Source organism: Rattus norvegicus, chromosome 16, assembly GCF_036323735.1.
Source record: "Rattus norvegicus strain BN/NHsdMcwi chromosome 16, GRCr8, whole genome shotgun sequence".
NCBI classification, from domain to species: domain Eukaryota; kingdom Metazoa; phylum Chordata; class Mammalia; order Rodentia; family Muridae; genus Rattus; species Rattus norvegicus.
Genome location: NC_086034.1, coordinates 48,861,113 through 48,875,960, shown reverse-complemented (window position 1 = coordinate 48,875,960; position 14,848 = coordinate 48,861,113). Strand labels below are relative to the sequence as shown.

The window sequence follows — 14,848 nt, the reverse complement described above, 5'->3', positions numbered from 1 at the left end:
TTACAAGTGCTATCAGCTCAAAGTCCACAAACTGAGTGAAGAGATAGCAGTGCATGGGACTGGCAGCAGAATACGTTTGTTTGCAAAGCCTTCGTGTGATGAAAGTGGGTTTCAGTCTTGGAAGGAAAAGCCACATAAAATAAAATGAATGTTTATACTGCAGGTTTAATGATAAAGGGGAAGGAGAAAGAAAAGTGCAATATGGAGAAACCTATATATTTGACTTTATCAATTAAAAATTAACACTGGTAGTCTTTGAAATGGATCTTACTGAAAAATTGGTATGTGAGTGAGTGCATTTTGATTTGAGAAAATAAACTTTATTTTGCTCTTTTAAGGGTCATGATTGTAAATAGTCATTATGAGGGAATATTTAGGATAAAAATGAAACATTCTTAAAATAAAATAAATATCTATAAAGATTTAGCAACATTACTAAGAAATGTCACCCAGCTTAAAGCATACTTTCATTGTATATTGTACAACATAAAGAAAATCCCAGCAAATAAGTATTGCTTTAAAAGAAATATGTGCAATCTCAAAAAGTCGTTCACAAAATAAGACAAAGGAAGTTAAATTATTAAATCATACTACCATCACTAACCAAAAATTTGCAAAAAAAGGCATTCATTAGGTCATTTCAAAAGTTAAACTTATAAAGATTAAAAAGGCAGAATTAATGTAGTATTGGCACTGATGAGAATCCAAATATTCCTTATAAGTAGGACAATCCAATATGTATGTTAGTGGATATTGAATTGCTGACTGCCTGTTTAGTGAGAAATTTGCTAATAAATCTTTATCAGTTCAATATCTAGTAAGTTATTGACAAATGAAAAATTGTGCAGTTAATGATATGTATCTGAAAAAAAGGTATAGTGAACAGTTGAGAAGAATTGAGTACAATGAGAAAGCATAGACTTAGACAAGAATTTTTGTTCGTAAAGCTAAATTTTCCATGGCCATTATAAAAAGACTGTATTTTGGAGGTATAACAACATTTTGTTGCAGTTCATGACATTTTAATGCAAGTAAGTCATGTGCTTTCTCAGCAATGAAGGGCAGCAGTCAAGGAAAGGAGCTGTGTGAAGGGGCAACTGGTAGAAGTGAGGGCTGTGGTCAGGATGTAATGTGAATAGATAAATGAATGAATACATGAAGAAAAGAATGGGTCAGTGTCTTAGGCAGGGTGTCTATTCCCACACAAACATCATGACCAAGAAGCAAGTTGAGGAAGAAAAGGTTTATTCTGCTTACACTTCCACATTGCTGTTCATCACCAAAGGAAGTCAGGACTGGAACTCAAGCAGGTCAGGAAGCAGGAGCTGATGCAGTGGCCATGGAGGGATGTTACTTACTGGCTTGCTTCCCCTGGCTTCCTCAACTTGTTCTCTTATAGAACCCAAGACTACCAACCCAGGGATGGCACCACTCACTATGGGCTGGGTCCTCCCTTCTTGATCAGTAGTTGAGAAAATGCCTTACAGCTGGGTCTCATGGAGGCATTTCCTCAAGGGAGGATCCTTTCTCTGTGATAACTCCAGCTTGTATCAAGTTGACATACAAAACTAGCCAGTACAGTCAGTACCACAATGTGTTCTTCCAAAATATTCATCTATGCTTTCTCCAACCATGCCTCTCTCAAGTCTCTATCACGTCTCAACAATGCTATTTTATTGAGAATAATCCATCAGAATATTAATCCAGTGATTAGGTCATTGAATCAGGATTCAGTCACTTTTCTAAACTTGTCTAAATTGGCTGGTAAACAAGTCCCCAATATCTGAGCCTTTTGAGCTACATTTCATATCCAAACCATCACATCTCCCTTGCTTCTATATCAGCTACAGATTTCAACCTAATTCTTCTCAGTATTAGGGTTAACATTTTGTGTCCATCTGCAATCACCTTTGAAATGTCTTGCAAGTGTATAACATTTTTATTGAGAGAATAGTGGCTGTTTGGCATGTTTCAGAAAGTACATCAACATAATAGAAGAAAACTGAAAATCATCTTTCAGAATGCATTTAAAAATGAAAAAAAAAGATGCGAAGACCTCACAGTAGAATGTTTTATACAAAATATTCTGACAACATTTAAGCTTACTTATAGATTAGTGGATGACCTATTTAGTTTTTAGTATTTTATTTGTGTTTTTGTAGATTTTTGTTGTTACTTTTTTTAAACCTACTTAATATGATTGAAAATATTACTTTGATAAAGAACTGAAAAATTCTGAAATCTTTCCAAGATATTTTACATACAGATGAAAAATGAACCCTGAATGACATGAAAGCCCTAGATGCACAAAAAAGATGAAGCAATAAGTTGAATGAACGTAGGTCTCTCTCAGGACTAGGGCCAGTCACTATGCATTGATGAATCATTGGCGAGAGGAACATCATTACTGCTCTTTCCTGTTGCCTTCTGTGACCATTTTATCAAAGAAAAACTGAGCATGTGGGACATTTAACTTCCTAATGGGTTCATTATCTGGACAGAGCTGTGAGATATAATGGCTTCGTAGTTAGATTTACTCAAGGGCTCTTCTCCTGACATATTTGAATATTCAGAGCTTGAACCAAATGCTACAGATTGGCATTAAAAGGTAGACATTTTCATTTAAAAACTCATCCCTTTGAAATACTTTTTGTTCAATAGCTACTTGGAATGACTCTGAAGGTTAGCATTTTTCTCGCATAAATGTATGTATTAAATTTTACAGTATGGCCATAAGTCTAGACCAAAAAAAAATCTTTAGTAAATCTCAAGAAAGAGCTTCCTTTCCCCAACTCTACTCAACACACCCTAGCTGTATCTGATTATAAGTGCTCAGAAATACACATTCCTAAATGTGCACTGAACAAATTTAAATTTCAATAACTCTAAGTATGCACATGTCAAAAAATCATGTGCACATAAGAACATAATTAGCAAAGTTTAAAAACAGCATATTTCAAAAGCTTTCAGCTTCCATACAATTGCCATATTTTTATGAAATCATCAGTGCAATCTTCCAACTTATTGAAAAAGGTTTCCAGTTGCTACTTCATAGTTTTAGAAATTACATGCATAATCCAAGTCCCGTGTCCCCACAGCTCTAAGGAACAAAGAGGAATTTAACATATTTGCCTCCATAATATTTCTGTTCATATCAATTGCAATGTAAACTTTATCATAATGGAATATTGAATGATAATAATCACCATTTTCTTTGTAGAGAAATGCAGGGGATTTTATGAAGTTTCTTTTTAGAATAACATTTATTTATTTATTTATTTATTTATTTATTTATTATGTTGGTGACTGGTATCTGAGATCCACATGTACTCTAGAAGGAGGACTGATATCCTCTTAACTGATACTGTATATGAATATTAACAATATGCTGGTTCTCAAACTTGTGTTTAATAGAATATTAGTTATTAGATGGACTCTTTGCTGAGGGCAGTAGGAATTTCTGCACTAAACCATGCAGGTGTGCAGTTTATATAGAGCACCACCTCAGGGTCTCTGTTTATTTACATTATGCAATCTAAAAGATTGCTCTCGGAGTGATTTTATGAAAAAAAATTTAAAAGCCTGACAGCGTGGTATGGCAGATGGTACACTAGAAAATGAGCCTGCTCTGCACAAGTGCCCAAGTTCAGATTCTTAGCACCCACATGCAAAATGAGCACTGCAAACTGATGCCTGATTGTGATATCACCACTAGGGAAGAAGGGATAAGAAGATCCAACCTTGCACTTCAGTGGCCAGCCAGCTTAGCCAAATCAGTGAAATCCTGGATCTTTGAGAGACTATGTCCCAAGAAAAGAAAGGTAACTAATACGACTTGCTGTCATATGCATACATGTGTGCACTTACACAAGTATGGATAAACACATGTGCATATAGACTTGAACATGCACATCTTTATCACCATTCACAGCAGAGAGAGGGAGGGCCATAAGTCTAGTATGTCTGCTGTCTAACTTTATAGAGTTGATTGGCTCAGATGATATCATAGCGACACAAAGTTAGCACATTTTTAAATTACTCTTGGAATTTAGGATTTCATGAAATAATTTGCAAAAACAGGAGGTAGACTGCTATACCACTGAATTGTTACGCCTTGTCTAGTTATTCATATTTTCTTTCACCTGAATACAATTATATTAATGTGTACTGCTTTAGAAAGTTTTGAAGGATTTGTCTTTCATAGAATTTTAGTTATTAGATGGACTCTTCACCTGGGCCAGTATGGATTTCTGCACTAAATCATGCAGTTTTACAGTTTATAAGATGAGTTGAATAGAAAATGATGGTTATTTGTAGAGAAAATTTATTGTTTACTGTTCTTTTTGTGCAAGAGCATGGCTTTTGTCCTCATGGGAATATCCGAGGCTGTCATGAGGCAGAAAGGAGAGCCATGAGCTTCTCTCGGGACTTCACTTGGAAAGAAAGTGGGGAAATATGATAAGATTTAAGGTTGCACTTTGGGTTTTGAGGCATGGAGTCTCTACGTACCTCTGTGTTACATGATCCTGATACAATCTCAGAAGGCACACAATTGCAAAGACTATGAAAGAGCAGTAAGAAAAGCCCTGACTAGCTGCGTGTTGATTAATGGATTATGTCTGAAGTCTGAGGGTCAGGACTGCTAGGAATCCTTGCTTTGTTTAAAATCTGAATGAATTAAACCACTGGGATAGTTAAGGCAAACTCTAGAAACATGGTTGGTGTTATAATGTAGATCAGGGCTACTTGGAGGACCGAGCTAATACTATCTCTCCTCTACATATACTGATTGCCAAATGAAACCTCAGTTGAAATATCTTTGTGAGTATTATTATAAAGCAATTTATTTAACTTGTAGTCAGATGAGGCAGGCACAGGAACAAAAGTGGAACGGTCATGAATTAACAAAGCTCTGTGTTAATTATTGTTTTAGACAAATCCATTTGCATCCATATTGACCTATGTCACTTCACTGAAGATTTTATTTATTTATTTTCTATTTATTTATTTTTTTCTCCATCTTTATTAAATTGGGTATTTCTTATTTACATTTCAATTGCTATTCCCTACGTTGGTGAATTCTGTAGTGGTAAAAAATTGTTATAATAAACAAATGTCAGAGAGGAATGCTCAGCCAGCCAAAGATAACGTCCTATCTGTAAGGCAGCTGGCAATTCCGAGGCACAGCCAGCCTTAATAGGTGTCCATAGTGGTCAAGTTGATCTGTCTCTTTTATGATTTTATTCCAATGAATTCCAGTGACCTTCAAAATTCAAATGTCCTCTAAATTATCTTCTTACCACCAATGAGAATATGTGCATTTGATTCATTTTTCTTTTTGGAAATAGACGAAGACTTTAATATGCAATTAAGAGCAGCTAGCAGACGACAAAAACGTCATTTTCACTTTGTTTTTGTATTCAATTTTATTAAGAGGCCTGATGGTCGAGGTTAAGAGAGTCATAAAAACACAAGAACTATCCTTCATTCCTGCTGAAAAACACCACTAACCAGGGACCAAAGTCTGTAAAAAGAAAACGACTGCCTGATTAATTAACATAGTCCCAGTCTATTCCAAAGGGCATTCAAACACAGGGCACCCACATAGTATCTTTCTTTTTATATCTAAATCCATTCAGGTAGATTATTCTTAAGAAAATGTGGTTAGTCATGAAATAGATGAGGCTGCTGTAATTCCTTCTATCTGAATCTTCCCTTAGGTTCTTAATGACAAATGCATTCCAGTTATTTATTACAACTAGATTAAAGTGTCAGTGTGGCTCAATTCATAGCAATCTTACACTTTTAAAATGCGTGGGGGATTGGGCTTCTTCCCAGTGCTGACAATGCATGGATTGCTTTCCAGGGGACTAGACTCCTCGGGAGTCCATTTCTTTATGTTTATTACTTTAAGAACTGAAGGTGCCATCTGCTCCTGCCTCAGAGTTGTTTAAATTGTTTAGAACCTCAGGTCACAGAAAGAGAAACGACCATGTAGTCCACATAGTAAATTTCATCTGTAAGTAATTAGCTACACCGTCCGTTCTTTTGCCACGAGATGGGTAACTCTGGATCTAAAACGGTCTGCTTCCGCTGCATGTTCCCAGAACTGACTGGGGCACCACAGAGCTCTGCAAGTGATGCTCGAGGCAGCTGAAAGCAGGATCGCTCTGTAGGTCAATATCATAGTCGTGCATACTCTGCACATGTATGCTCCCTGTGATTAAACTATACCTCATAGTGTTGGGTAATATACTCTTCTGAAATAGTTTGGAACGGGGGACAGACAGTCAGAGTTTAAACTATACAGAAAGAGTGAGAACAACTCTGTGGCTGCAAATTCGCATTATAAGGAAAAATACTTTCAGTAAAATTTCATAGTAGTTATAGAATTGCAATGTTCTTCCTCATTGGTTGCTGTCTAATGTAAATATTCAATACTAAAGAATAGTATCATAGAACGTTTAATCAATTATAACTTTTATAAACCAAAATTATGAGAGAATGATGGAATTATATAGAGAAACTGGAGTCTTTATAATGACATGTTTTTCTGAGGTGCGTCTCACTTGTTTTCCTTCATTATTTGACTCTTTTAAAGTTTATTAACAGTAACACACTGAGTAAATACCCCAGGTACAGGGGAAGAGGGCTCAGAGATGCTTATCTTTTTAAAGAGGACAGTAAACTGTGGAACACAAGGAGTTTAATAAAAAACAAAACAAAAACAACAAAACAAAACAACAACAAAAAAATTCCTGTGTTTTCAAATTGTTAGAAAAATGGGCTGAATGAACTCAAACCTGAGAATTTGTTATTTGAATACTTCTCAGCAAGAGATCTGCATCCGACTGGCAACTAGGGTGTAATAGATACAAATACTTAACATGACAATGGGCTTGATCATGTCAGGCAGTGTGTGAAGCTTTCCTTCCCAGAATGATAACATTGGAAGCACCATTTGTACAGATGCATGTACCAATTACTGCACACATCTAGGGACTCAACTGAGCGTATTTCTTTCATAGAACACTTTTTTATGTGCCTGGCATTTACCTCACGCCCAGCAGTTAAGTGATTATATTGCTATGTTTGTATTCAAATAAGCTCATATTTGACAGGTTCTCTTTCTGTTAACAAGGAGAAAATTATGCCGTATCTCTGCACTCAAAGGGAAGATGGATACCACAAATATTTCTTAAGAAAACAGATGTAAACTTTTATAGAAATACCAAGAAGCTTACCTGACAAGATTATTAGGAAAGAGAGGCAAGGGTTAAATGCTGTACACTCATCCTTCCTAACAACTTTCTGTATGGAATGTATTATATGCTTTGCTAAGAGAATTTTGACAAAAGAAGACAGGAAACAAAAAATGAGGAGTGGAAGGGGAGAGGAGAGGGAACTGGAAGAGGGCGGAAGGAGAGAAAGAGGGTAGGAGTGAAAGAGACAGAGACAGAGAAATGGAGAAAAAGAGAGACAGAGAGACAGAGAATATATTAGGGACCCAAATGAAACACCCATCTAGTTCAAACTATAAAATGGAAAGAGGATGGTATTCAGCAGAGATGTAAATAGACATCTGCATAACAAATTGTGTTTTTAATATAATATCAGATATTTATGAACTGGGCATTCATAAATATCTAAAATCGACCATTCCATTTTCTTACATTTTAGAGACAAGTGAGTTCTCGAAGCATGTTATGCAAGATCTTCTGAATTTTGTTTCATCTAAAAAGTTGATGAAAGTACCTCTTAGGGTGGAAGACAAGAAGGCAAAAGGAGGAGGAGAATAGGGAAAGGAGGAGGAAGGGGAGGAGAGGAAAGTTTTCAAGACTCTGCATTGAAGGAAAGACAAAGGCTCTCTGTTTTCTCATTCTGTCCATCCATCTCCTCTTCCAGGTTTTCTGAACTGCCTTCATTTTCAAAGCACTACCCGGATTCATCCTCTACATATAAAGCACAGAACTGTCACAAAAGCTTCAGTTACAGACCTAGAAATTTTCTTCTTCATTCCAAATCACACCGGATCCTGTGTCCTCTCAGTCACTTTATTATACGGATTTTGAAAATTACAATGCATCAACTACTTGGCTTAAGTATCAGGGCCAGAGTTAAAATGCCGGGTAATTGTCTCCACTCTCCATCTCCAGAACATTTTCATTTCCTCAGGAAGGAATTCTTCCTCGGAAGCCATAATTCCCCTTCTTTCTTCATCTGTCCTCTGTCATGTTTATTCTGTTCTTTAAATGGTCTGAATGTGTTTATTCTAAGCATCTTACCTAAATGGAGTCCTTTACGATGCATCCCTCCCTGCCTGCATTTTGTTTCTGTTTCATTTATCTTGCAGTGTTCATGTTAAACCCCAACCATGTTCTACTATATCTAAGGAGCACATTTGCTCCTCCATTACTTGATAGATTTGGTTTGTTTCCATATGTAATGTAGTTTTGAATAAGGATGCTGTATACAGTGCTATCCAAAAATCTTTCAGTTCCTTCTTTGATTAGTTTAGCATAAAACTCTAAGCAAATTAATTGATTCCAGATTGACAATGATTTCTTTCACTAATTTATTTACTTTACATTCTAATTGGTCTTTCTCTTCCTTCCTCTCCTCCCAGTTCCTTCTCCTCACCTCACCTCCCCTTAGGTTCCTTTCCTTTCTCCTGAGAGAAAAAGACACATCTCATGGATATCAACCTGCCTTGGCACATCACATTGGAGTAGAACTAGACCCATCTGCTTCTCTTGAGGCTCAACAAGGAATTCCAGGTAGAGGAAGGGAATTCAAGTACAGCCAGCAGAATAAGAATTAGCCCCCGCTCCTGTTAGTGGTCCCACTGAGGATCAACAGTATATCTGTTACAGATGAGTAAGTCTGTCCCAAGCATGCTGTCTCACTTGTGTTTCAGTATCTGTGAGCCATTATGTACCAAGGTTAGTTGATCCTGTAGGTTTTCTTGTATTCTTGACCTCTCTGGTTCTTTCAATCCTTTGTCCTCATCTTCTACAAGATTTCCTGAGCTCAGGCTAATGTCCGGTTGTGTGTCTCAGAATCTGCTTTTATTTGCTACTAGATGAAGGAACTCAGACGACAGTTATGCTAGCCTCCTGTCTGCAAGCATAGCAGAATATTATTAAATAGTGTCAGGGGTGGGCTCACTCTTATGGTGTGAGACTCAAGTTGGATCATGAGTTGGTTGGCCAGGCTGTTCCCTCACTTTCTGCTCTCTCTTCATCGTCTTATAGGCAGGAAAGATAGTGGGTCAAAGGTTTTGTGGTTGGGTTTTATTTCAGTGAAAGTCTTGCAGGTTTTGGCGGTTATTGCTTCATGCTCCATATCACTTTCTGCTATGATTCTTAGCTAGGCTCATCATCATAGATGCCTGGGAGTTTTCATTGCCCTCGATTTCTAGTTTGCCCTAGAGATAACTGCCTACCTACTCTACTGATTCTGGTTCTCTCTCTCAGTCCTCTCTCCAGCCATCCTCCCCACACTCGATCCCTCCTGTTTCCCTCCCCACCCCCACTCAGTTTCCTCCATCTGTCCAGCCAAGAATCTATTTTATTTCCCATTCCCAGTAAGATTCAAACATCCTTCCTTGGGTTTGACTTGTTACTTAGCTTCTTTGGGCCTGTAGATTATAGTGTAGTAATCCTGTGCCTTTTGGATAACATCCCCCGTTTGATAATTCTATGCTTAATTTTAAAACTCTCTGTGTAGCATTTGCTAGTCTTCTCTGGATGGTTTGTTTTATTGCCTCAACTGCCTTTATCTATCAAGTTTTATTTTCCTTCTCAATATCAGTAATATTGAGAACTATCTTTATCTCCTTATAGAAAACTGACTGTAACATCTTACTATGTGCCAAGCATCTTTCTACCCTCTATACTTTTTTCATTAAATCCATGAAGTAAGCCAAATCATAATAAATAACTCTGTCGTGACATTATTTCTTCTATGTCTTTCTCTGCTCCTTTAAGTTATAGATTTGTCTACATTGTTATTTCACTTTTCAAGAACCAGGATCCATACCAATAGCACCAATCCATTTACTCACAATTTTTCCATTACAATCAATGGGTCAAATCAGAAACTGGCAGACTGAAGCTGGAGAGATAACATTGCATTCATTCTGCTGATATGTGTATTGAAAAGTTCCTTTATGTAGTAAGTCCGAAAACCATGATAATGTAATTTATTAATTTTGACACCTTGCGTATTTTGCCATGACACAAATGGCCCAAGACACTGGTTATTTATATCTCCATCATAATGTCAAAACTATAGCCACGGAATCCCAAAAGAAAGTCTACATCTAGCATTCCGGAGAAGACTGAATGGGCTAAAGGATCTGATAAGCAAAGTATCAGTGTCTGAATAGCACTACTTTCACTCACTCTAGGTAGCTCAGTGATAGATGCTCAATTTTGGATCAATTCCTTACACAAGATAGTGTGAAAGGTGAGCCCTTATGTCACAAATGTCAAAAGGGTGTTTGATGAAGCTGGGAGGTGGCAGGGTTCATGGAATAAGGAGCACAATTTCATTATTCATCCATTACTTCAGAATATCAGTAAAAGTGTGTAGAGATAAGGAACACATGGCTATAGTCTCATCCCTTCCTTTAATCATATTTTAAGCCTTTAGGCCAATGAAATCTCTAAAGGAAGCAACATTTTATATATGTATAAAAATCATTCAGTTTTGTAAATACTAGGCGTTCATTTTCCTTATAAATCTTAATATATAGCCACATGTCTTAAAATTCTTATTCTTTTCAAATGCTTTGTACAGGAAACCCTATCCAGGATTTTATGTTTCTTTAAAAGCCTCCCACCATTGAGCTTAGTGTGTATTTTAGGAGTTTTAGTTGGAATCTCAGGTGACCAGTCAGAGCAATAAGACTACAATCTCTAATTACTCTTAACTAATTAACTGATTAGGAGTTAATAAGGCAAGTAAGTGCTATCCTTTTCATTAACAGAGTATTAACATGTCAACCAATTAGCTTTTAAAATATATGTGCTAAAGTTTATAAGAACTTTAATTAATAAATGTATTTCAGGGAGAGAAACATTCATTCTAGGTCATATCTAGAGGATTTCTAAAATTTGGTAATTAATAATTTCTAACATGACCTTGGCAAATATTTGATAATATAGATCCTAAATATGAGTTAATTCCTATTTCCTAATATATTAACAGAAACTTAGGTATGTTCTACTCTCAATTGTAATTTTAAATTCTCAAATATAATCTTTATTATAAAATTAAAAATATTTAAAAGGGTGTGACTGAGACATTTAGATGTTAAGGAAATGACAAATTCTATGTTTTCTTCAATAGAAACTCAAGCAATTAGAAAATGTTGAAGAAAAATAACTGATTTGGAGACTTCATTTCAGCAATAATTTAATAATTACAATTGATGAATTAAATTTATACCTTAGTAAAATATTAAAAGACTATGAAAATTCTATGAATAAGAAAACACCATAAATTACAAAGAATCACTGTGATATTGGTTTGATATTCACAATTCAAAATCATAGAATTGTTATTTATATATTTATGTAGTGTGTTGTTATTATATTCAAGCTTTAGAATAAGTATTCCATAATTTGAGATGTTTATAATTAATTATTGGTATCATTTTATGATACCAACAAACACTTTACAGACCATTGCTTTGATGTTTTAAGGTAAGATACTCATTAGAAATGTCCATGAAGTATAGAAACAATTATGGAATGTATAAACATACTTGTTTATCAGGGCATATGTCCATGCATACTTTTTTTTTTTTTGTTTTTTTGTGCAGGCGCTGGGACCAACGATCACCAGCTGCCCAAGTACCAAAAAATTATGCTTCCGAAATCTCTTGATGTCGATTCCGCATGCAGAGCAATCAAGTTGCCCTGCGTGTGCCACTCACGACAGAAGCCCTTTTTTCATGCATACTTTTTAATACACATATTGCCTACCTTTTCTAATAAGCTATACTTCTGTGTTAAACATGGAGCAAGGCTGACTGGAAAACTTCTGTCTCCACTGGGCCCCATCAGTCTTCCCTTAACTATAAGCTCCCTCATCCTGCAGACTTCTGCCCAAGTAATATTCCCATGTAAATGAAATTTGCAAGTATAAAATATTTCGAATATTCACAAATACAATAGACACTACATATATTAGATGGAACTTGGTAATTGTTGACATTTGACTTAGTTTTCCATTTTCTGTTGAAATAAAATGCTATGGTTTTCATACCTTCAATTTTTCTCAGGGGCTTTTATGCTAAACTTTGTGAGATACTAAAAGGGTTGGCACAAATCAACTCTGGTACTCTGGTACTTAGAACTGAGGCAACTGAAAGGTGATTAGGTGCAGATAAGGTCTTGGCAATGATTTCTTAATTGCATAGTGGTGGAGAGAGACCAGGTCATGTGCATGTGCAAGGTGCACAGACACAGACACAGACACACACACACACACACACACACACTATACAAACCAATATGCAAACATACATGCACATACACACATGGGCACATGCACATATACTATATTACCCAACTTTTCATTTTATTTCAAATAACTTCAGAAAAATATACTAGCTCATTGACTTTCTGGATTAATGTGACCAGAGTACGTACCATATATTAGATCTGTGGCTCTCAACCTTTATAATGCCCTGACCATTTAATACAGTTCCTCATGTTGTGGTGATCCCCAACCATAAAATTATCTTACTGCTACTTCATAACTATAATTTTGCTACTGTTATGAATTTCAATGTAAATATCTATAGTTTTCAATGGATCGGATCAGGGATCACAGCTTGAGAACCTTGTTTCCAAGCCAGTGAATGTATTAATTCGTTCATCAATTACTTCTTGAAAAATCTTTGAGTGAAAGGACACAGCAGTAGGAAGGGAATCTTCTGATTGATTATATTTGGCTCTTTGATTACATACTCAGAAAAAGCAGATTCAGTGGTGATGTTTAACAATATATTTGTCAAAGTTTATGACATTCTTATTTCATTAAGCCCCACCTAGTCACATGTACTCTCTAATATCATGCAAAGTTGCACAGTGTTCATGGTGAAGACATTTACTGTGTTCAAAATAAAAAAAAAGTATATCAGCAGAACAAGATGTTCTTTTCTGAAAACAGCACATTTAATATATTTCATTTAAAACGTCCATCTTCCCCATCTCTATTAAATTTGTAATAATGAGGGGTGTGCATAAAAGCTGGTTTTGAAAAAATGAATCATGGTGATAAATCAGAAGCCTTAATCAGTAACTTGGGAAGTATGCCTGTAGAAAGGCCCACTCCATTATCTGCCTTTGTTTTTAAATATTTGGGTGACTGAATATCAAGTTTAATTTTATGGCCATTAGCCTGTAAGTGACAGAAAGTCTTCCACATACGATGATACTCTGTATCCCTTAAAGCAGAAACTCAATTGAAGAAAATGGCCTGCGTAGATGTGAAATTGGAGACATATGCAGAATGGCAAGAAATCAAAGATAAATTAATGAGAATGCTTATAATTACATTTATGTAGTTTCCCTATAATAAACTTCGAGACAAAAATGCACATCTGATTTATCCATATGCTTAATGAAGGGGAAAATTCAATCTAATTACATTCCATTTGAATCTTTACTTCTAATGCAGATTCCTTCAGTTTTTCAAGACTCACTCTAAAGGACAGCTCCAATAAATGGAGTACAGCAAACCGGAGAAAGCAGCTTTCTCTAGTGCATGCTATTTTTTCTTACATTATATATTAAAACTCACTAAACATAAATACATCGTAAGCCTTCAGTTCAATTTATGCAAACCTAAGAAGATATATTCATCAGCTTCTTGTAGACTTTAATAGTGACTATTCCTAAAACTATTATTTGGAAGTAAGTCATTCTCTTTAAAATTACAAAAATTTCAGTCTATTAAATGAATACTATTTATAAAAATACTCTTATATTTTATTGTTTTTATTTAATATTCTTTGTTAGTTACTTAAAAAACAATAAACATATTTATTTGCATGTGCTTATTAAATTACTTGGTATATTTTGACAACTTTTAGTGTGAGGAATGTAACAACTAATCATATTAATTTTTATTTCCAATCTAAATTAAATACCATTTTCCAAGTGAGTTGTTAAGTCTTCAAATCCTACCTACTACCCAGAAAAATACTGTATATATTTTCAGATGAAAAACAGATATAGTCCACATCTGGGACATAAGTAAACATATTTCTCTGTAAAGTTAAAATCTGATCAGGAAATTATTTTTAACCACATACGATGACAAATAGCATATACACAGCTGGACTGCATATAAATTGTGATTCATTTTTCCCTCTGCCATATGTTATCTTCCAAGTAATATTGATGTGGTAATAGGAGGGAATGCAGTTAGTCAACAAGATCCACTTGTAACAGACAATGACTGTTTCCCATTGCTTTCTTAATATCATTCTTCCTCTCCACATTTAATTCTGAAGATAAAATCAATGGGGATGCAGGGGGGTATAAATCACAGGTCTTAAGAGACAAGGAGATGTTTGAAGTCTGTCTTCTTTTCAGATAAATACTTCAGACAAATCTTAGGCCTACTAGAGGATCGCTGGGAATATACCCAGAACAAATGACGTTGTTTACGCTATGGCATGAGTTGGATTCCCTGCCATCCTTAATCGTCCCTTGGCTCCTAACGTGAAGTCATCAGAAGGGAAGTAGTTATGTTTAGTTGAGCCTTTGGAGCTCTCTTAATCATAATGGCACCATTAGAGTAAAAAGGAAGAGAAAACAGTTTCCTT

At 35.6% G+C, this 14,848-nt stretch overlaps 1 protein-coding gene and 1 non-coding gene across 13 annotated transcripts in view; both read right to left on the bottom strand.

The window, feature by feature from the left end:
* Tenm3 (teneurin transmembrane protein 3) overlaps nucleotides 1–14,848 on the bottom strand; it is a 2,726,621-nt gene that overhangs the window by 1,835,392 nt on the left and 876,381 nt on the right. The window lies entirely within an intron of this gene.
* On the bottom strand, nucleotides 11,827–11,960 carry LOC120097590 (U11 spliceosomal RNA). The gene has a single exon (XR_005495160.1). It is a non-coding gene; the product is annotated as a U11 spliceosomal RNA (small nuclear RNA).